Source organism: Haliotis asinina, chromosome 5 (assembly GCF_037392515.1).
Source record: "Haliotis asinina isolate JCU_RB_2024 chromosome 5, JCU_Hal_asi_v2, whole genome shotgun sequence".
Lineage (NCBI taxonomy): Eukaryota > Metazoa > Mollusca > Gastropoda > Lepetellida > Haliotidae > Haliotis > Haliotis asinina.
This window is the reverse complement of record NC_090284.1, coordinates 41,673,141-41,697,042: the sequence shown is the minus strand read 5'-3', so window position 1 is coordinate 41,697,042 and position 23,902 is coordinate 41,673,141. Positions and strand designations below refer to the sequence as shown.

General features: G+C 41.6%; 1 protein-coding gene across 1 annotated transcript in view; it reads left to right on the top strand.

Annotated features, from left to right (window-relative positions):
- LOC137284481 (neurogenin-1-like) overlaps positions 1 to 19,055 on the top strand; it is a 65,317-nt gene extending 46,262 nt beyond the window's left edge. The window contains exon 2 of the transcript XR_010956906.1: positions 19,043 to 19,055. The gene's annotated coding sequence lies outside the window, so the exon portion shown is untranslated. The remainder of the gene's footprint in view (positions 1 to 19,042) is intronic.
- The last annotated feature ends 4,847 nt before the right edge of the window (positions 19,056 to 23,902 follow it).

Sequence of the window (23,902 nt, the reverse complement as noted above, 5' to 3'; positions counted from 1 at the left end):
TGATGTGGTGTAGAGTGAAGGTGTGCTGTGGTATGGCGTGAAGGTGTACATGTTCTGTGGAGTGAAGGTGTGCTATGCTGTAGAATGGAGTGAAGGTACGATGTAGTGCCGTGAATAGTTAATGTTAGCTGTGCTGTGGCGTGTAATGGAGGTGTGTTGCTGTGTAAACTGAAGGCATGCTGTGGCGTGAGTTCGAAGTGAAGGTGTGTTGTGCTGTCATCTGGAGTGAAGACGTGCTGTCCTGTAATATGGAGTGTAGGTGTGATATTGTGTGTTGTGTAGTGAATGTGTGCTATGGTGCTGTGTGAAGTGAATGTGTGCTGTATTGTAATGTGGTGTGGTGTGAAGATGTGCTAGGATTTGGAGTGAAGTCGTGCTCTGCTGTAGCATGGAGTGAAGATACCCTGTAATGTGCTGTATTGTTTTGCCGCAGCTACATCATTCCAACATTCGCAACATCACATATGCGTTTGTTTTTTTAAAGAGTATACATCTCCACCACACCTCTACACCGTATGGCTTATGCGTTTCTCTTATTTGTAGCGAGTACTTCCATCTCGTCACCACAGCAACGAATCCACAGCAACGGCATACCTCTCCATCACATACGTCTTCACCACTACACACCAACATACATGAAACTTCATTACACCTCACCACTCAAAAACATGACACCACAACTTCCTAACACATTAACAGCTCCTTGACACCACTATAAAACATTTTCTCCTTCCAAGTAATAAAGTCAAGCTCCGAAATTTGTCTGCCTTTTCATTAATGTGAAAAACTCAGAGGAATAAATTTGAAAACCAATATCAGGAGATCTCAGCGTTTTAATAACGCTAAAGTGATGAAAATAATATCCAAACTGTCACTGTGTCTGTTCTCTGTTTATGACGCAACAATGGGCGATCTCACTTTATGTCGATATTGTCCATGAAACCCGAGTGAGGTCACAAGGAGATTATAATCACCGGGAATGATGCCTTCCCCTCATGTAAACCGATACAGCCGATTTACACTGTGCTTGGGAAATTGTACAGACCTCCACATGATTGATGACATGTAATGTTTTAATCCCGATAAAGGTTTTATTTATCATTCTCAGCTTTTCGATTCGCACGAAATCTGGAGTGATCTATCGGTCATATCTACCCATCGGACAGGTATTTCCTCAATCCTTTTTTTTGCCGAGAAAAGAAGGCGGTGTCCAGTATGGAAAGATGACCATTAAATTGGCCAGTGGCTAAATTTAATAGTGATCATGCCCTGGGCTAGGGATAGGTCGCTGCGATAAGCGTATAAAAATCATAATGACTCGGACAGGAATATTTATTTACATCTGATAGCCGGCTGGATGTTTATGATTTATGGTTTGGCTATCCGTGCAAGAGAATGGATGTTAAGGCGTGGTGTATTGTTTGGTCGGTGTTTAATGCCTCGTTCAGCAATGCCCCAGCTGCACGCGTGAAAATAATAGTTTAGATCAGACAATCCAGTGACTGACATCATGAGCCTAGATCTACGCGAATGACACTACGATGACATGCATGATTCAAGTCAGCGAGCCTGACCTCCCAATGTCGTCCCTCGCATTTTACAAGTATGAGTTCCTGAAGATAAAGGACAAATGAAACATAATTTATGAACATATACAGATGGTTTAAAGTTTACTTTTTGTGTAAAATATTCTTCTTTATCCAGCATATGTGATGACATCATGCCGATTGTATGTGACGTTTTCAGTTCAAGAAGTTCACTGTGTGATCCCCTCGTGTTAGTGAGTGAGTCGTAACATCATTTCAAAGTACCATGACGTTTTATTGATCAACCAGTGAGTGAGTTTGGTTTTCAGCAATATTCCAGCTATATGTCGGCGGTCTGTAAATAATCGAACCTTGACCATTCGACCCAAGGATCAACAGCATGAGTATCGATCTGCGCAGTTGGGAACGGATGACGTGTCAACCAAGTCAGCGAGTCTGACCAGCCGATCCCATTAGCCGCCTCTTACGACAGGCATGTGATACTGAAGATCAGTTCTAACCCGGATCTTCACGGGTCTGACTGACTATGTCAGAGCACCCTGTAAGCTAAATATAGTGGTTTATGTTATGAGCAACGTCCACTATTGTTTTACGATGACATACATATGTAATAGATCCACTGAAGATGAAAGCCAGACACGCCAAATAAAATGTTGGCCTCTCTCCGGAAACAGTCGAGAGCATACCGGGATCTTTTCCACAGTGGTTTCAGCACACACACACACACACACACACGCACGCACGCACGCACGCATACAATTGTGATATTGCATCTCGCTCCTAAACTCTTCCTTGATTCCATCCACTGTAAAAACATTAAAATCATACTCTCTCACACGTTCGCTCGTTCTGACTCTCAAATAATCTAAATAACGCTCTAAAGCTTTGGGTGCTGACAGGCACTTTTATGCAATAATCCTAAATCTCGCGTTATTCTGACAAGGCGTCACGTTACCAACGGAATAAGTCCCGAGTAATTGATACCCTTTTATTGGAAAGCATTTAAAGCTTAGTTTATCTGATCTTTAAAATTGAAAGCTTTCGTACAAAATAAAAAAGCCGTGTTACCGAAGCTTTCTATATTAATCACGGCGAAATTCTTTACAGGTGCACTGTAGCAATTAGGCACATAGTATAGATTAACACGATTACTCTAGATGAAAGGGGCCGTCAGAAAGAGCTGTCACGTACAGTCCACGTTGAGCTATATTTGACATGTCGCCTCAAACTGCTATTCATTTCAAATGACAGTTAAACTGATGGGTGAAGAAAGGAAGGCGACTTCGGCTGATCAAAGAGGACAGGACAGGTGATATCGTCACGTGATCGTTCGGTCAACGAGCTGGTGGCCATTTGCCGGCACGCACATCTGGTGCATCGTGCAGGTCCGATGTTGGTAATTACAGTTATAATGTTCATTTGTGGGTTCATGAATGGCAATGACTTTTCGATTTTCGATTTGTCATTAATGCATACAAGCGGCATTTTTAAACAATTCTTTGATATGGGCGTTTCAAAATGATTAAATGTTGCTGTTCGAAAATATATTGCATCGGTTGACCATAGTGATTGGCACTTGTGGTCACCGTATGTTGCGTGAGTGTTCATGTTTACAAATGAAGCGCGTCGCGATATTACTGAAACCTACTTGTAAGAACTGTAAACTAAAACATTAAAACATTACAAAAGATTGATACTTATTGTATATATATTCAGGTTTTCTAAGGCACGTCAAACATTTCATTGTACATGTGAAAATAGTCAAGTATCTGTTATGTCATGTTTTGCGAGTCATACAACTACTATTCCCGTCTTACAATGATCATTTGTTCTTGTTTACAATAAACTGAATAGCTGTTATCGCTTTACAATCAATTGTGCAGTTCACAATAAAACACTGATTTCATGTTTGCCTCATATCGGAAATTGTGACAACATAATAACTTGCAAAATAGGACCATCATCCCAAGGGAGTTGAAAAAGCATCGGAAAGCACGATAGTTTCCGGTGATCGGGGATAATAGTGTACGTAGCGCCGTGTGCCTGGATACGGCATAAGCTAACTAATGTTATTATCTTCATATTATTCCACCTACTACGAAAACAATTCACCTGGTGACACTGCCCAAAGCATAAGTGTCTCGTGCATGGTGACCCTTCACAAACAACAGTCCGTTCTGTTGATATGGTGGAATGAGAAGAAACCCCGCATGATCTTCTCGTGGTTTCTTGTACAAATGCATATTTTCCTCGTGCATCTTATACGCTTAGGCGCCCACCCACTCCGTTGACATGCGGAGAGCCAACCAAAACGCATGTTTTGCACGTGCATGGTACGTGAAGTTAGTGATGCCGTCTGCACGGCAGTGTATTTTCTTGTCCTAGGGACATCTAACCAAGCACACGATTTTCATAAACACGGTGTTTATATGATTCTCGTGCAAGCGACGCTCCACTCCACTCAGCAGACCTAACCAAACGTGATGCTTGGTACAGATATCGTGCACCTTATCGTCCATTCTGTTGTCATGGTGAGATCGAGATCAACGCATGATTTTCACGTGTCGGGACATAGACGTAGACGAGACCTACCTGAAGTTAGACCCACATTGTATGGACTGAGTGATGGAATACAGTTTTGCGCCGCATTAGCAATATTCCAGCGATATCACGACGATTGACACCAGAAATAGACTTCACACATTGTATCCATGAGGGACTCGAACCACGGACTTCAGCGGGACGAACGAATGCTTTTACCATTAGATTTTCCCCTACAGCCTCTTGGTGCTTCTGTTCGTTGAAGTTTGATGAGATCACGATAAATTTTGAAAATGAAACTTGCCGAAAGTCTTCACATAGAGCACGGGCATCGTGTCAACACGTTTGTCGTCACTGCGTTTTGCGATCATGACGAAGTACAAGCTAAGTCTTTGTGTTAAAGAGAGTAAGTGAGTTTATATTTACGCCGCACTCAGCAATATTGCTGCTGTATGGCGACAGTCTGGAAATAATGTGATCTGGACCCGACAGCCACGGGATCAACAGCATGAGCATTGGTCTATGCAAGTGGGATTCGATGACATGTGTTAACCCACTCAGCGAACCTGACCATCCGATCCCGTTAGTCGCCTTTTACGACAAGCGCATGGGTTGCTGAAGATCATCCTATCCTGGATCTTCACGGGACAATGTATATGTTTCGAGACAAAGTTTAGTGAGAGAGTATGGTTTCAAGTCGCTTTTTATCCATAGTCCATAGATATCAGTGCGGGGATTTTTTTCAAAAAGAAAAAAGAAAAAGAAAATGAGGTCTAGATACAAAATAACATGCCGGAAACCGATAATCCTGGGTTAGAAGCCTAGATTCGTCATGGGCACATGATTTTCCTGGAACATTGCACACACACACACACACACACACACACACACACACACACACACACACACACACACACACACACACACACACACACACACACACACACACACACACACACACACACACACACACACACACAACACAACACAACACAACACAACACAACACACACACACACAAAAATCCCCCGGTCTTAATGAAACACTGTTCTGACGGGACCAAACCAAATTCACACACACACACTTCAGAAGTTCACATCAGTTTGTATCGTCCTGAAAAACAACGCCCAGACTTAGGCGTGACAATAATGCTTCAACGATTCGACATATGACACTTGCTTTTGTAAAATTGCATATCTCTTAAGATCGCAGAGGTGTATTGAGCTATATAACAGTATTATCACAACGCTACATCAGAAATGATTTCATTTGACAGGATGTCTCGCCAGAATATTAAGTGAGACCAAATACCTCTTCGAACTGCGCGAGAAACTGATTCAATCAGAACTCACAGTCTCGAACACGTGCAAATCGGAATGAGGGTTTCAATTAAAACAATATTTCTTTTCTCAGATTTAATCAGAATTAATCGTCTGAAGTGTATCAGTAGGTGGGACACTAAAAGTGTGGAAAGCCACGCCCACTGCAGATCGGATACTCCCGGCATTGTCCATGACGTCTGGCGACGTGATGGACGGGGCCAGGGGAGCCGGGTCGCCGGGGGAACGACAATTCCGTTGTCTCTTTCACCCGTGCAAACGGTATCAGTTTCACTGGGCACGTGCTATTGCTGCTATGCTCGTGCAGTATGACAGAGTATGACGTATTTGAACGTCAACATGCGCGTTCTCACAAACCTTGTGCTGCACGTGTTTTTCGTTCGTAGCGGCAATCGCTGGTCCTTTTGACTCGACGTTGAGTCATCAGTCATTTCGCCTCCCTTTGGGTGTATCGGTAACCCTTAGCAATCATTGTACAGGGGATCTCGCAATGTGCCAACTTGTTGACTTGTCGAATTAAGCTCTCAACAGGGGGCTCTCCCGATATCGTACAGTTTGGTGTCGTGTTTCCATGTAATATTTGATTTGGCCACGGGTTTGCATAATTTCGTGATTAATCTTCTCACCATGTCCCAACGCACACTGAGTCTCTACCAAACTTTGTGAAACCACTCTATCAGATAATGGGTATTGTTTTCTAATAACGAAACTAGCTAAGATATAATTATGAGCAGTTTGCTATTGTATGTTTTATCAACACCGTTCGCAAGCAGGCTTGAGAGATAGCTCCATGACTCTCTTTGTCTTCAACATAATGTAAATTTCTTTGTAGATGAATTCGTAAAATAATTGTGTTCGCATAATAACAGACATTATCAATGTGTGCACAATTCATTGTGCGTCATTTTCTAAAATTGATACGAATGACCTTTGCTAGAACCGGATGCACAACTGGAAACAAATCCAGTTAATTGAAATCGTTTGGTAAATTAACTCTCAACGGTTGTTTAAGGGGCCGCTAAGAGACACCAAACGAACCAGACACATACGTGAAGACAGATCTGTGATCATATTTGTATTCAGTCATTTCAACGGTTATTTTCGTGCAATGCGTATATAGATCTGACATTAGACAATGGCATCCCTTGAAGGGTATTAGTCTCCCAAATCAACTGGATTGGGTGGAAATTGGGTGACTCTGCTTGTTGCGTACCATCGCTTCTACGGCGTTGTACGGTTCATGCTGTCATTCATTGGTTCGCCTTGTCCAGGTTTGATAATTTTCATGGACACTGTATGGGGCTTGACTACTGTTGCGACCGTAAATAACATTCACAAGCCCATTCATTGTACAGTATTGAAGCATTTCCTCATATCTAAACATTCAAACAAATCATCTAAAAACCGGTGTATTGCTTCATTTATAAACATTATCATCTGAATTAATTCATTTTAAAGTGTATCACAGTATGCTTTGTAATTTGCTCAATAACATCTATGTATGATAAAGAAAATATGCTTCCCGCTCTGATGCATCTGGTCACGTGATGGAAGAGATGAATAAGGGAAAAGTTGAATACAATCTTCGCCAATGTGTGTATTGTTAATGTAGAACCGACGTTGCATCATGAATTATCAAACAATTACGTTCATCTCGCACCGTTCATATTTGTACGTATCATAATTTATAAGTGAGTGGGGTTAGTTTTACGCCGCACTCAGCAGTATTCCAGATGTTGGCGACGGTCTGTAAATAATCGAGTCTGGACCAGGCAATCCAGAGAATAAGAGCATGAGCATCGATCTGTGCAACTGGGAACCGATGACGTGTCAACCAAGTCGGTGAGCCTGACCACCCGATCCCGTTAGTCGCCTCTTACGACAAGCACAGGTCCCTTTTATGGCAAGCATAAGTTTGCTGAAGGCCTGTTCTACTGCGGACCAACTGGAAAGGCGAAAGCATGTTTTGGGCTTTTTTAAATCTTCCATGTACATTGTTTAATACTTGTTATTAAGTAAGAAAACTGCAGATGAAAGGAAGGACAAACTGTGTCCCTCATTTCTAACCCAGAGTGAGTGCGAAAATGTGTGTGTGTGCGTGCGTGTGTGTGAACGAGTGTTTTCATACGTCAACCAAATACACCCGACCACCCGATCCCGTTAGTTGCCTCTCACGACAAGCACAGTCGTCTTTTGTGGCAGCGTAGGTTGCTGAAGATCTACTCAAACCCGGATCTTCACGCCTGTTTCTTGTGTCCCAGCCGTGATGTTGCTGGAATATTGTTGAAAGCGGCACTAATCCTCACTCACCCACTCTGATCTAGAATGAGCAAATAAGTTAAGCCTGTCTTATATAAAATCTTTCAAAATATGACTGGAATGATTTCGTTTCTCTTTGTCCTCCAGAAATAACGATAGGTATGTCTAAACAACTAAAAACATCTTCGGAAAGTATCTTAACAAACATTTCCATAAATGTTTACGAAATCGCTTAAAATGTTGACGTTAGTCATCCACAAGGTGTCATAGTAGCCATGCTGATACAGTCCCTGGAACGCTTAAACACCGGCCCATATTTTATAAAATGACTTGTGACTAGTGACATGAAAAATACCATTGTACTGCTATATAAGCCATTGTAGTTCCCATTGTAGTAACATGTGACTTACCGTCTTACTGTCAGAATGGTATGTTTACCCAGCTCACTAATCTTCATGTCAATTAAATCACGTTCATTTACGTTTACATATAATCTAATGTTAACAAATCATAGACCAACACGACATTTAGATATTGACAAGAAATGTACATAGTTAAACAATCGGGTTTGATTTCTGATCAAAGCTATTTTTGCCCTCCGATCAATATTGACATTTAGAATTAACCTTATTACGTCAGCCACCAGCGTTAAGTGCACGGACAATTTCATCCACAATGGGTAGTTAATTACATGCCATGAAACAAATCGGTGTGGTTAATTTCATCCTGGGTCTTTGTCTCTGAAAACAATAGATTCCACCTGCATTTCTGACAACCCCAGATCTGTCTCGCGAGCTGCACGTGCTGAGCACCCTCTGCACCTGGAATGAGTGACCCCATCCTCTGTTACGTCGCCGTCTCGGTAGACGATGTCGCGCAACCGGATTGCATATATTAAATGATATCATATACATCAGAATTAACGCCATAGGCCTAGCCACTTCCTGGTTGGTCTGATTTGATTTGCACGTGCACGGAGATGACGTGATTGTTTGCACGTGCATGTTGGCGATGCATGTCGGTCGTAGTCGGCTCAGGTGAGGTGGCGCGCTGCTCCCGACGTCGTTCTTGTCACTGAGAAAATCAGTGCTATTTATTATCTTGACAGTTATAGGGAAATTATACTGTGAGGGAAAATTACCTCGGGAGAGGCAAGTGCAACTAATACAAATGGGTGTCATTTATTCCTACCTTTTCTTCTTTGATTAATGTACCAGATGATGCATTGCGGAGGCAATGATCTTTTTTACGCCGTGTATCTTGTTGCGTGGATAAAACTGAAGACGGCGACGACCACGATGATGATGATGATTATAATGACGACGACGATCACGGTGATGATGCAATGGTGGTGACGTTTTTCATGTTGTGTTATCTTGATGCTTGAATATAAATGAAGACGGTGACGACCACGATGATGATAAAGATGATGATGATGATGATGATGATGATGATGATGATGGTGATGATGGTGGTGGTGATGATGATGATGAAGACGACGACGACGACGAGCAGAATGATGATGCAACAGTGACGATGTTTTTGTTTTTGTTGCCTGGGATAAAAATGAAGGCGTTGACGACGACGGTGATGATGGTGATGATGACGATTACGACGATCACGATGCAACAGTAACGATTTTTGTATGCTGCATGGCTTGTTCTTTGGATTGCAATGAAGACGTTGACGACGACTGTGAAGATGGTGATGGTGATGATGATGCTGATGCTGATGAAATGAGGATAATGATCTTTTTCATGCTCTGTGTGTTCTTCACCTTTTATGAAGGTGTTGATGCACCCGGTATCAGTGATCACCTTTGTTGTCCCATGTTTCCTTTTACACGATTGAAATTTAGGATGTTGACAATGCTGCCGCCGCCGCCGCCGACGCCGATATTGAGTGTTATGAATGGTGACGGGATCTTTAAGACTGCGGTGATGTGTAAGATGACAGGACGTGATGGCGTGATGGGAAAACCTTTGCACGCCGTGATTGTGTGTGACTGCTTGATCTGCTCTGGACTGCTTGTTTTCAGTGTCGGGAACACTATTCCTCAGGTTAACGTGGCCGCCGAACACAGATAAAGTCTAATTCCTACTCCGAACCGACCAGCGCCTCCTTTCACAAAGCACTAAGGTGATCGTAAATCACTAACGTAACCTTAATGCAATGTTAAAGAATGGGATTTAAGGCTGCATTGTAAAAGAAGCCCCAGTTCTTGAGCTCTACACTTCACGCGGTGTCTCTGTCAGGGTGATAACATACGCCGCAACCTCTTTAGATGAGGATGTGTGAAGCCCTATTTGGTGTCCCTCGCTGGAATATTACTAAAAGAGGCGTAAACCTAAATCCACATATCTCACTTTAGGTGTGATGCGACTGGGCATCGAACTACGGAACGTCAGTTCACCGGTCAGACGCTCTGTCTATTGAACCACCGATACGGTTACATGTGCTGATAACTTCGCTCCCTCTCTCCCTCACTCATTCACTTTTGGCGTTAAGGCGTTTCAGTTCATTATTCTAATACCTAAAAAATATTTGTGGCATGTTCTTAAAATATTTTGATAGGAGAAGTTAATTTGAGGTTTTGTTTTCGAAACACGAAAACGATTTACCTAAAATGAAAGATGATATTTTTGATCATCATTCAGAGACACAGAATAATGAAATCATAGTGCTGGTGTAACTGTCTAACTGTACATGGCCGCAAGTGTGAGTGAGTGAGTGAGTGAGTGAGTGAGTGAGTGGGTGAGTGAGTGAGTGAGGAATATCAAAAAGTACAAAGTGAATACGGTTAACATCAGAAACGTTCCTCATACATTGTTCCAAGAAGGCTGCAATCCCATGTGGGTCAGTATTTCATTGCCTTCTTCCATGAATGTGTTGCATACTAAGCCTGAAGAATTGACAAAAAAAAACCCCAAAAACGCTTGACCCGAAATGCAAGTTGTACTCAGTATATTTTGGGATATGGTACTCAGGCTGTAGCGATTCGTGATAAGGGAGCCGGCACAAACTGTTTATAGGCTTTGAGTGGACAGTGGGGTAGCCTAGACCCCAGTCCGATTCTCCACATGGATACAATGTGGGAAACCCATTTCTGCTGTCCCCGATATTGCTGGAATATTGCAAGGAGCGGCGTAAAATTAAACACACTCACTCACTAGTTACATCTTTTGGGGAGATACATATATGACGTCTTAAGATCGTCAAAATGTTTCGTCATTAACTTTTTACGCATTCATCAAACGGAAAAAATACTTTATTAGTCTGAATATGGACTGTATGAATCTTGCTGTCAACTTGTCCGAATCTGTAAGTTATTTTAAAACGTGCCTGCAAGGCGTGATACCATATCCTCAAAACCGGCGAGGACGCTACCAAAACAAGTCCAATTTGCAGTCAGTACCATTTTGAACCTTCATAAACACCATCCTTGTAACGAAGTCAAGGAAATTGGGTAAATGTTCGTTCAAAACCAGTGGGGTGCCGTGTAATCAATAAATGTCACCCCTAAATTCCACGTTGTCTTTAAATTTAATTACAAATGTGTCATGTGAGCCAAATATCGCGAGTGACCTTTTCACCTGTCCAGTGTTTGTTGACGCAAAGGATTTCTAATAAACGTGGTCTGTCCTTTGGAATTGGTGTGAGCGAGCGTTTAACGTCTCTTGGAAAGAATACTTCATTCTTGTCGCAACGTGTCATCTTACCTTCATTGCAGACATGGTACAAAGGGAAAGAGGTAGACCAGTAGTTGAGGTGTTCGCTCGACATGCCAGATTCAAGGGTTTGATTCCCTACGTGAAATGTGAAAGTCCGTTTTTGAAGTCCCTCCACTCGGTCCCCAAGTCCTGTCAAGCGATGTCAAAATCGAAATGTTATATTTTAATATCAACATCTGGCTTTTGTACAACATAAGAGTACAAAAGGATATTCTCAATACAACAACGTCGCTTTAAACACGTTGCATATAACACAACAATACAGATGATTTTTATAGTGCACGTAGCTGTTGTCCGAAGTGAGTCAAGATTCTGTACGATATTAACGTCGACAAAGCACACGGTGAGCAATCTACATCTACAAATATGATTTATTCTAAACGTTTATAGGTTTTGCATGACAGTGTACTTAATAGAATAGAGCATGATAGATTGACCAAACTGCCTTGAAGTAGTCTCTATTACAATTAATGACAGATGGTATACTTTGTTAACTTATAACATTCAGTGAACTCCCTCTGCAATGTTGGTAAGTTGTTATTCTTTTCAAAAACAAATTGTTAAGAACAAATTGTCCTGACCTGAATAATGTCGTATCATCCTTTGGGATTTATATGAATACAACTGAGTTATTTCTGTGGGACACATGTATCATATTACGCAGTAACAACAAACAGCAAGGGCCATCATCATTTGCTCACTCACACATTCACTGTAAACTATCATTAGTACCTATAGTTTGCCAGATACATCCGCAATACATGGTACATATCAGTTTCTCATTAATCGGAGTGAGAAGAGCGCAAGGATCGCAGCTGTGTATGCCGATTACCGGACTAGTTCGTCTTAGATATTTCATTGTCCATTATTGACTACGAACGCAGGCTCTAGTTGCCAGCCAATGCAGACAGGCTGTATGTACAATTTGAACGTGTTTTACTGCCTGGAAAGTGATAAGGTCGTTTGACCTTGCACGATGACCAAACTTCATTGTTTCCATTTAAACGAAACGGACTGGTTACTGGGTTCAAGGAGGACGCTTCGTGGTCTAAGGGAGGTAATTCCTGGCACCATGGCATACACCGGTGAACACAAATTAACACTTGAAATATTGCCTCCCTAACACATTATTCCTCATCGAATATATAAGTGACATATTAATGAAAGAATCTGCTATTGAAGTATGTTTGTCCTAGTTGATAGTTTTGAACAGACTGCTGGCGACAGTATGTACTCTCGGCTAGCGAGCACTGACAAACGAATGGTCTAAGGGAGATAACTCCAATCTTCCTCGTGTTCTTCCCATTCTATGTTTTCCTTTCTTGTATATATAAGAACTTCCATTGACTCTTTAAAAATTAACACATCATTGCATTAGAGCTGCCGAATCATGCTCTTCGCTGTTGTTAGTGTTGGACTCGTCTCTCCGCCTACTTTAGCACGGGAGGTCACTCGATCCTTATGCCTATACGACGGAGAGAAGCGATCATAAAATGTTACGAGATGATTTGATTCCGCGGTACCTGTTCTTTGCTGTCAGTTGTCACTATTACTTTCTACATAACCCGAAGTACAACATTGAGATTTGATAAACATATACAGGAGGAATTTTCCCCTGAATATAGTTGAAAACTATTACATATTCTGAAGAAGATACATTTCACTTTGGGAAATATTCAACGATTTGAATATTTGAGACTGTTTTAATATCTTTATTTCAAGCCACATATCTACATTTGATGCAAGACATCACATCTGTAAGCACGTGACATGCGAACAGCACACTGTTTCATCTTTGACCTTGTCCTCTGACGTCATCACGTGACCAGAAGTAGGCGTTGCCCAACATACCCTGAGTTCAACCCGTTGGTCTGTAGGCTTACATCTTTCCCTCTGCATCTTCAGCGACATGGACACCGTTCCCGGGGACATGGTGGCTACACACTCGTTTACACTCGTTTACATTCGTCAACGCACGTTCATGTTAAAACTCGTTCAAACAATCATTAACTGAGATCTGGCATTAAATGTTATTAACAAATTGTCATACTAACATCCGAATTTTATTTGCTCATTTACGAATCTTTCTAGACTAACATCTAGCCTCCGAAATGAACGTATGTACAGTAAAACAGTTGCTAAATTATGTTAATAAAATATACCACTAAAAATGTAGGGGATATTCCATTTTGCAAGCATAGTACTAGCCAATGGCAATGATGATGAGAAAAAGTAATATATGTTCACACATATGAAATATTTCCAAAAGGAATGGAATATATTGTCATGTTTTAATTTCTCTTCATCATCTAATTCCTCCTTGGCTTCGTCATTTGTATTTCATCAGTCTTGTAAAAACAATATCCCCTACTTTGGTAGGATAATAAAAAAGGGGAGTAGAGACTTTCTTCATTTTCAGAAACTGTGGAAATCTAGACTTATATTCTTACGGCTCCAGGTTGTGGGTGAAATGGTTTGGGTTCGAATTCGTTTCCCTCTTTGAACATTGCAAATCGACCCACATAAAATACAAATATACATGAAACTTTCAGTGTTCTTATCAGTGTCTTCACGATTAGTTATCTACTGCACATGGTTACCCCGAGTTCGAGAAATGGAGAGTAGTAAAATGATATGCCCATTACAGAACAATATATTGCTTTTGAATGTTAATTTTAACTATACCAAAACTTCATGGAATTCGACTTGTGTGTTATTAAAAACATATCGCATACATATTTTCAGTCACACTGCCACTCTACTTACCTGATAGTCGTTACCAAGGAAACCACACCCCGTACGTGCTGGACACTCTCACTGCCATCACTACCGAGCACCACAGGCCGTACAGGGTGTGGTCCCCCTGGGTCCCCACCCTCCCTCTTAGCACAGACTGCTCTGCGATAGCGTGGGCGCTATGGGTGGTTGTCAGGGAAACCGGGAACGGGGTCCCAAGGCGTGAAAGCCTCGGGGAAAACGAAGTAAGCTTGAGACCATTAGGTAAACTTGGGGAATATCTGACAACACCCGCTTCCAGTCCACCATGATGGCGTCCAAGAGCGGGCGTCTCTGCAGGGCGAGCTGTTCCGACGGTAGTAAGTCCGACAGAGCTTTATATACAGAAATGTCACGTGATTTGGGAATGTAAATGATTACGACACTGATAAGCTGAAGAATAGTATGTCACGTGCGCGCGGTTAACCTCTCCATCGTATTGACCTAGATAGTGAAATCGGTATTTCTCGTTCAAAAATGATAATATTAAACGTTTATGTTTTAACTACATGTGTCTTACGGAAACACATTCTTAAACAGTAGTTATTTAGTTCTTTATCCAAGACTTGTCAACCAATAACATCCGACCCAGCTGTCGTTATTGACTGTACAGTTGTTTGGTTTGTGAAATCGGTATTTCTCGTTCAAAAAATGATAATAAGCGTTTTTAATTTAACTACAGGTGTACTACGGAAACAGATTCTTAAATCTCAAAATTATTAAGTTGTACAACTTCCCATACGGTTCCATATGAAACTTGGAAATGAAATTGTCTCGCGCTGTCGGGAACTTGAAAAGGGGAGACAACTCTTTCAGCCATAGTATTCAATATGGGTGGGTGCTTTGCTTGACAAACAGTGACTACCCGAGATCCGTGATTACCATGTTCTCTTAAGCTGGCGAGAGTGCGTGGCCGTACTCAGCTGATAATAATCGATTATCGGGTCAAAGCTGACACATGGACTTAACATTGTTGTTGATAAATAAGGTTAACCGCACCTTAGATTTGTAGACAGTCTTGAAAAATGCATGCCAACATCCCGTTTTGTGAACTTTAGATGTTTTCCCTGAAGAATGAGCGAGTGGGTGAGTGTGGTTTTACGCTCCTTGTACCAGTGTTCCAGCAATATCACGGCGGGGAACAGCTTCACACATGGTAACCATGTGTAGATCGAACCCGGATTAGGTTACCGCATTGCCCCGATTGCATGCACTGCAGAGGACAATGGAGTTTCACTCGATGCTTACGCTTAACTCCCTTTGTTCTTTGGCTACTCGGCAATGGACTATGCTGTGGATGTTTTCATTATTTCGTCCATTGTAAACCATTGTAAAAATGCTGCTGTCATCGACTGTTTAGTTGTGTATCCAAGATTTGTCAACCAATAACATCCGACCCAGCTGTTGTTATTGACTGCACAGTTGTTTGGTGTATTGTTTAACGCCCGTATAATCTTTCCGGTATATCACGGCAATTTGTAAATAAGTGAGTCCGAACCAGATAATCCAGTGACTTTGATCAACAACACAAGAGTGAGCAACGAAACGACAACATGCGATTATTAAAATGAAATGTTGTTTTGCTGTTTAACATCTCTCTGCAATATTCCAGCCATGGTGGCGGTCTGTAACTAGACAATCCAGTGATCAACATCATGAGCATCGACCCACACAACGGGGATTGAGGTGCCAACTAATTCAGCGAGCCTAACCACCTGATCCCGTTAGTCGCCTCTAGCGACCGGCATGGGTTGCTGAACCCTGACCCTGACCTTCACATTTGAAATTAAATGCATTGTCAACAGGATTTAATTCAGAAACATTTATTGTCTGGGTCACACTGTGAGTTCTATAGAAATAAGAAAAAATAATCCTTTTCCTTTCACATTTACGTTAGTAAGAAGGATGTGTATGTCGAGTCACCCAACAGTGTGCTGCTGTGACCAGTGTCCGCCTTGGCGGATCTCTAGCATTGTAGCCTCATCACGTGACAAGGGGTGTTCTCGAAAAAAACCCCGATAACTTAATCCTCTGATTTATACGATCACTTAGCGCTCTCGACAATCCGCCATTTTAGGAGCCTGTCCCTATTGAGGGATGCGGACTGTGGACTGTATGCATGTAAATATGGATGTCAATCTGTCGATAAATCACAAAAATAAGGAAGCTTTGTGGCGTTGGAATATGCCAGCGCCGCAGGCTACAGAAGGTTCTAGAACAGACATTTCTTGTAGCTTCGTATATTCTAGTATATGAAGGGGATACACTTTGCCCTGGTCATCTCATATCACATATCAAGAAGCTTGACCAAACGTTGCAGCTGTTTCAGAGTTTTTATCGATTATTTGTTCTCATTTGTGTAAACGTTATCCAGTAAGAAGATTGCAAGAGGTTCTAAGCAGAAAATTGATAACATATTTTCGGTGTGGATGTCGTGTTCCACTGTTTCAGGAGCTTTATCGTATAAGCCAAACCATCCTTACTGAAAATATATAATCTCTTTAAGTGAATGGACATGAATATAATTAAACTGCCCCTATGCAATAATGTTAAAGAAGATAAGATCTGGAATTCTGCACTATGGTCATCAGCGGTCAAGAACTGACCTAGACATGTACTAATACTAACCATGTGTGTCACGTAACTAGAACGTATTTAAAATTCTGAATGTTAACAAAAGACGAAGCAAACCATGCTATTCTTTAAATGCTATTATCATTGATAGCCATTAGTGGTAACATTCCTTTTGGTGTTGTAATTATAAATTTATAAACTGTAGGAACTTGCCACACGCAGATGTGTGGTAATTTGTAGCAAATACGGTAAATCTGTTTCTTAATATGATGTTACATTTCAAACTGGTATTTGATTGAATGTTCTGTTATTAGCTTTCATACGTTTTAAGAGATTGTTCTTGTTTTCCTGTCTTCCACAACATTTTGGTCTCATTTGAATGTCACTTGTGTCCTTTAAATGTGTATCCCGACCACTTCTGTCCCGTGCTGGTCAGTGTGAGAGGAGAGACTCATGAATTAGTATGGCTTCATGTCCTTTAGATTACTTCTCCATCACAGCGGAGAATATTAGAAATAGGCTTCACGTTGTGAATCTATTGTGAATCGAACCAGAGACTTCGTCGAGACGAGGTAATGCTTGAACCAGAAGGCAACCTCGCCGCCGAGTAATATATGTGATAAAACCAACATTGGTAGACTGGTGACAGGCACGGGTACTTCAAAGGTACCAATAAACACATTTGATTTTATATCTCAGATTGTATAGTAATGCGGCTGGAAGGTGAATCATGACCTGGTTCCGTTCAATAAAGCGTTCGTAATGTTACGAGCTAGTTTGCCATGGACTTAGGAATGATATGAATTACCACATACTGTCAGGATGCATGTGTCGACAGCTAGCACGGAATGAAGTAACGTTTTATCAAAACTTCGTCGGAAGGCAATGCAACATACGATTACATCCCTTAAGTAGGTCGAGCATTACAGAAGTAGCCGGAATATTACCAGACTGAGTGAGTTTCCCTACGCCGCTTTTACCAACATTCCAGCAAATCACGACGGGGTCTCCAGAAATGCATAGGCCCTTGTGTCATCGAAGGATGACAGTTTTTTTCGGAACAAAATATAAAACATTTGAGATGACCCCCGACTGGCAACGCTTCAAGTCGAGGGCCATCTCAAAATTTATATATTTTTGTGAAAAAATCTTTAATCCTCGTGATGACTCGAGAACCGCAAGGTTACACCCACCAACCACTACCACCCATCCCCACCCATTCCCCATTTGTACTTGAATGTTTATGAGGTAAACTGGCCCGTTCCTCCTGAGGACTTATATACTGATGTGCGGGTAGATTTATGTCAAACGTGACATATACATCTGAGAAACCTCAACCGAGTCAAAAAACAAACAAACAAACAAACAAACAAACAACAACAACAACACCTTCCATCCCTGAATGATATCATGCCGATATCTGGTAATAACGTGTTCTAATTTTCTAATTTCGTGACCCATGAAGACCCAGATTAGAAGTGATCTTCAGTAACCCATGCTTGTCGTAAAGGCGACTGACGGGATTGGATGGTTCGTCAGGCTCTCTGGCTTGGTTGACACATGTCATCGAATCCCAGATGCGTAGATCGATGTACATGCTATTCATCACTGGAATATCTGGTCCAGACTCGATTATGTACAGACCACTTTCATACGGCATGAACATTACTGATTGTGGCGTAAAACTAAACTCACCCACTCTAATTTTGTAAATGTTTTACTTTCATGTAAGTAGGAATGATAAATGTTGGGTCACACAAATTTATGATGAAGTGATAGCTGAACTCTCCAGCTCTGAGACCTCATCACGTGACAAGAAGAGGGTGTTGTCGAACATACCTATCTTTCGATCCCCTGGTTTGTACGTTCACATCCTTTTCCCAATTGGGACCCCGTTCATAGTTGTCCAGTGGCTACACATTCGCTCACAAACTAATGCTCTTAGCATTCATGACTTTTTAGTACAGGACACTCGAAACAAAAAAGGTCGAAACATCATCTAATTAAGATACAGAAAGACAGTTTTCACGGACATTTAATCTGACACATAAATAAGATAGTTTTGCAAGATGTCTGACAGGTATAGATGACAACCAAACACTCGAACAGTCGCACTGCCACTGTACTCACCTGAGAGGCGTTGCCAAGGAAACCACACCCCGTCCGTGCTGGACACTCTCACTGTCATCACTACCGAGCACCACAGGCCGTACAGGGTGTGGTCTCCCTGGATCCCCACCCTCCCTCATAGCACAGACTGCTCTGCGATAGCGAGGGCGCTATGGATGGTTGTCAGGGAAACCGGGAACGGGGTCCCAAGGCGTGAAAGCCTCGGGGAAAACGAAGTAAGCGTAAAAAACCAGAAGGTGAAAGATCGGAATATCCGACAACACCCGCTTCCAGTCCGCCATGATGGCGTCCTCGAGCGGGTGTCCACGTCAGTAGGTGACGTGGGAGAAGGTCGTGCTGTTCCGACGGGAATCGGTCGATTACGGCTTTATATACCCATAGTACGTCACGTGGTCTATGTATAAACAGTCATCGAACTCTAGGGGCGGTATCTAAGCTATATCAATGTTTGTTGTCATGGCCGACCAATCGTGACTCAGTTAACACAGACAATCTGTGGTATAATCATGTACTGACATGCATGACAATCTGTGTCGATACACTTATTATAGTGAACTGGTGTTTAGAGGACTATTGCTGAAAAAATAAAGTACGCTTACACGGATAAGAGGTTAACCTCACTCTTGGTTTTCTAAACCAATAACAGTGAGTGAGTTTAGTTTTACGCCGAACTCAGCAATATTACAGCTATATGGTGGCGGTCTGTAAATAATCGAGTCTGCACAAGACAATCCAGTGATCAACAGCATGAGCATCGATCTGCACAATTGGGAACCGATGACATGTGTTAACCAAGTCAGCGAGCCTGACCACCCGATCCCGTTAGTCGCCTCTTACGACAAACATAGTCGCCTTTTATGGCAAGCATGGGTTGCTGAACACACTTGTTGAGTTGTGTGTTTGTAAGCGCTGGAACGGGTACATGTAATTTGGGATTAGGGGTTGTCATTAAGGGAGTTGCTTTATGAATACATGAACGAACAAGTATATAACAAAGTACACGTTTGCGTGATGATGTGATGAAATCTTATATACTGTAAATAAAAGTATATACTGTTGAGGAAGACCGACTTACGTGAAGGGTCTGAAAGCCGGAAATTAACCCGATTGTCGGCCTAGCAGTACCTTCCCGCCGAAACATTCACAATGATAGTCAATGCCTTAATCATCAGATATATCTTATTAGATGTTAAATATTTAAAAAAATCGCGAGGCCGAATAATCAAATGCGAAAGAGACGAATAACGGGATTTGGTTGTCAGGATCATGTCATCATATCCCGATTGCGCAGATCTATGCTCATGATGTTGACCACTGGATTACCTGGCCCAAACTCCATTACTTACAGACTGTAGCATATAGCTGGAATATGGTCGAGTGCGGCGCTACAAACCCACCAGCCATATATGTACAATCCGTTTTCACAAGGCCCCAGCATGAGTTGTGGGATGTTCTATTGGGCTATTTTTGGAGGGAGATCTGGTCTTTTTTATTTATGAACGTGTTGCTTCAATTCGGATAATATGTATATATTAAATAGTAGCCTCATCGAACACAGAAATAGGCTTAGTCAGTTTCTATTTGATAACTTTAGCCTGGATACCTGCCTCAGACTCGAGGACACTGCTAGTGATGAAGCATAGGTCTTGACATGCCTCGGTGCGATTACAGATGTGATTGGTCATTTGACACTTGACAACTGGGCAACTTTCATGAGCATGTTTGCTAAAATGTCAGCTGTCAGAACGTAACAAATATGTTATATCTGTGAATTTGATTCAACTCCAAGTCAATACAATTCTTCATATATCACGTCATGCCTGTAATCCCTGTTTCCTTACATCTATTGTATCCATTGTTATTGACCCTGACATGTAATGTAACGGCATGTGCTCTCCAAATCATTTCTAAATATTTTAAATATAATTTGTTTATTTATTGTAAGCATACTGCTCTGCATGACAGTGTATTAAAGAGAATAGAGCATGGCAGTCTGATCAAACCATATTGAAATAGTCTGTATTACAATTAATGACAGAGGTATACCTTGTTTACTTATAAAATGCAGTGAGCTTCTGTGTGGACAGGAATGTTATTTGGTAGTTATTATTATATTATAAGTTGAAAATGATTCTTTTTGACTGGATACAAGGTTGAAGGGGTGGTTTGCGACCTATAGCAACTTGACATCATATTAAGCCATTGTTGCAAGAAATAAAACATGAAATTATATTGTCCTGGTACTGTCAGCATTTCCATCATTCATACATAATTAGCGATATATCACTAAACGTGTCCACGTTAGTTACCGTTTTAATTACGAGGTATTTCAAAACGTTTCAAACGAGCGAGAGCAGAAAGAGTCTTATACAGTATGGTTCAAAATTATTGAGAATAGCTAAAGCATTTCATATTATTAAACGAGAACAAATCAGATAAAATTGAATGTATTGTGAAAGTGAACTGACCTTTTCATGTTGTGTAGGTAACAATTTAATATTTTATCAAGTCTCCTTGAGCTTCACGGCACAGTCTAAGACGGGTAGGCATACTTCCTATCAGAGAGGTTAGTGTCTCGTGAGTTATGCTGTCCCAGTATCGGACCACTTCTCTCTTCATGTCTTTAATTTTTGTCAACCCCTTTTGATTCACACATTCCTTCATCATCCCCCAAATGTTCTCAATGGGATTTAAGTCAGGACTATATGCAGGAAATGGTAATGCAGTCACATTTTTCTCCTGAAACCACTGCTTGACATGTTTTGCGGTGTGTTTAGGATCATTATCTTGCTGCAAAATCCAGTCATTTCCATAAAACACATGTGCACTTGGAAGGAGAAAATTATCTAATATGTTAGTGTAGCGTTGACTTGTCAGATTTCCCTCAAACACACACAGCGGGGTCGTTCCTAATAAGGATATCCCTCCCCATACATGAAACTTTGGGCTGTATTTAGGTCGTCGATACAACGGTGCTGACGCAGACTTTGTCCATATTTTCACATTATTGGGATATACCCATATTGAGCTTTCATCAGTAAAAATCACATTTTCCCAGTCAAAGTTTTCATGTGCCAAACACCACTCAACACGCCTGTCTTTATGTTCTTGTTTCATGAGAGGAGAAGGAATTCCAGTCTTTTTCTCCCATCCAAGATCAATCAAATTTCTTCTAACTGTAGATTTTGATACAACTGTTGATCCCCTTTCTATCATTTCATACCTGATGTTGGAGATGCTTGCCCTTTGCTTTTTAGACGCTAAAATTCCCAGCCGGGCGCGATCTGAGAAGTCCAATTTTCTGGGTCTCCCTGCTCCTTTCTGGTGCCCAAAATCCTTTCCCTCTTTAAAATTCTTCCTAATCCTATACACAGTAGAAAGAGGAGTTCCTGTTCTCTCTGCCAATGTATTTACATCATCAATTCCTTGATTATACAACTCAAAAATCAACCTTCTTTTATCTTCAGCAGACATTGTTGACAGTGCTGAGGAAAATGACGTCTGCTACAAATTCAGGGGAGGTAACTCTAATTGTACTATACTCAGTAGGCCAAGATGAGTTACCTCCCTTATACCATTACTTAGTTTTAAGTATCAGTGAATCGGTTGAGGTGTTATGGTAGCTCAAAGTAAGAAGAAAAATTCTCAATAATTATGAACCAGACTATATGTAAACATTCGTATGTGATGATTCGAACACAGGCTTTACTTAGTATCTAACTGTGAACCTGAGATATATCCGGCGCATGAGGTATCGTCTTTCATAGTGAATGTTTGGACTCAAGCTATCAACGCTTGACCTAAACAATAATTCTCTCTACCACAATCTCAAATTCCCTAATAGCATGTAAGTATAAACATACACTCAACGTGTGTACAACAGCGTTACAGACTGGGAAAATCAAAGGCGAGGTTAACCTCATATCGATTTAAGCGTATTTTCTCTTTTCAGCAATACGATGAATACCATGTTATGTTACACTTTGTACTTACAGAGATTAGTAAATATGTTAAGACATGCTCACGCTATACTTTATCCGTATTATATGGCTCTGAACCACGGTTGGTCGTCCATGACAACATATCACGGGAATAACTTTGATATCGCCCCTCAAGTTCGATGACGATCCACCTATTTATAGATAGGTCACGTGACTTACTGGGTATATAAAGCCGTGTTCGCCCAGTCTTCGTCGGAACAGCACGACCTTCTCCCACGTCACCTGTTGACGTGGACACCCGCTCGAGGACGCCATCATGGTGGACTGGAAGCGGGTGTTGTCGGATATTCCGAAATTTTACCTAATGGTTTCACGCTTACTTCGTTTTCCCCGAGGCTTTCACGCCTTGGGACCCCGTTCCCGGTTTCCCTGACAACCACCCATAGCGCCCTCGCTATCGCAGAGCAGTCTGTGCTATGAGGGAGGGTGGGGATCCAGGGAGACCACACCCTGTACGGCCTGTGGTGCTCGGTAGTGTTGACAGTGAGAGTGTCCAGCACGTACGGGGTGTGGTTTCCTTGGCAACGCCTCTCGGGTAAGTACAGTGGCAGTGCGACTGAACGTGTGTTTACCTGGCTGATTAACATCTTTCAAAATTGTCTTGTTTATGTGTCAGATTAAATGTCCCAGAAGCTTGGCTTGTTATATCTTGATAATGTTGATGATGATGTTACGATTTATAATCTTTAAGTATTCTGTAGTAAATAACTCCTAAATGCTAAGAGGGTGTGTTTGTGAGCGAATGTGTAGCCACGAGACAACTATGAACGGGACCCCAAAATGGCGGATTGCGGTGAAAAGGAAGTAAGCGTAGAAACCAACAGAGTGAAATGTCGGCTTGTTCGACAACACCTCCTTCAGGCCACGTGATGAGGTCACAGAGTTGGAGGTCCGTCCTAGGTGGACAGTTCAGCTCTCGCATCATGATGTATCTGAGTGACCCAAAATAAACCCTTCCTGCTAATATCTGAACATTATTTCCTGCGGATATGGATAAATTTGGG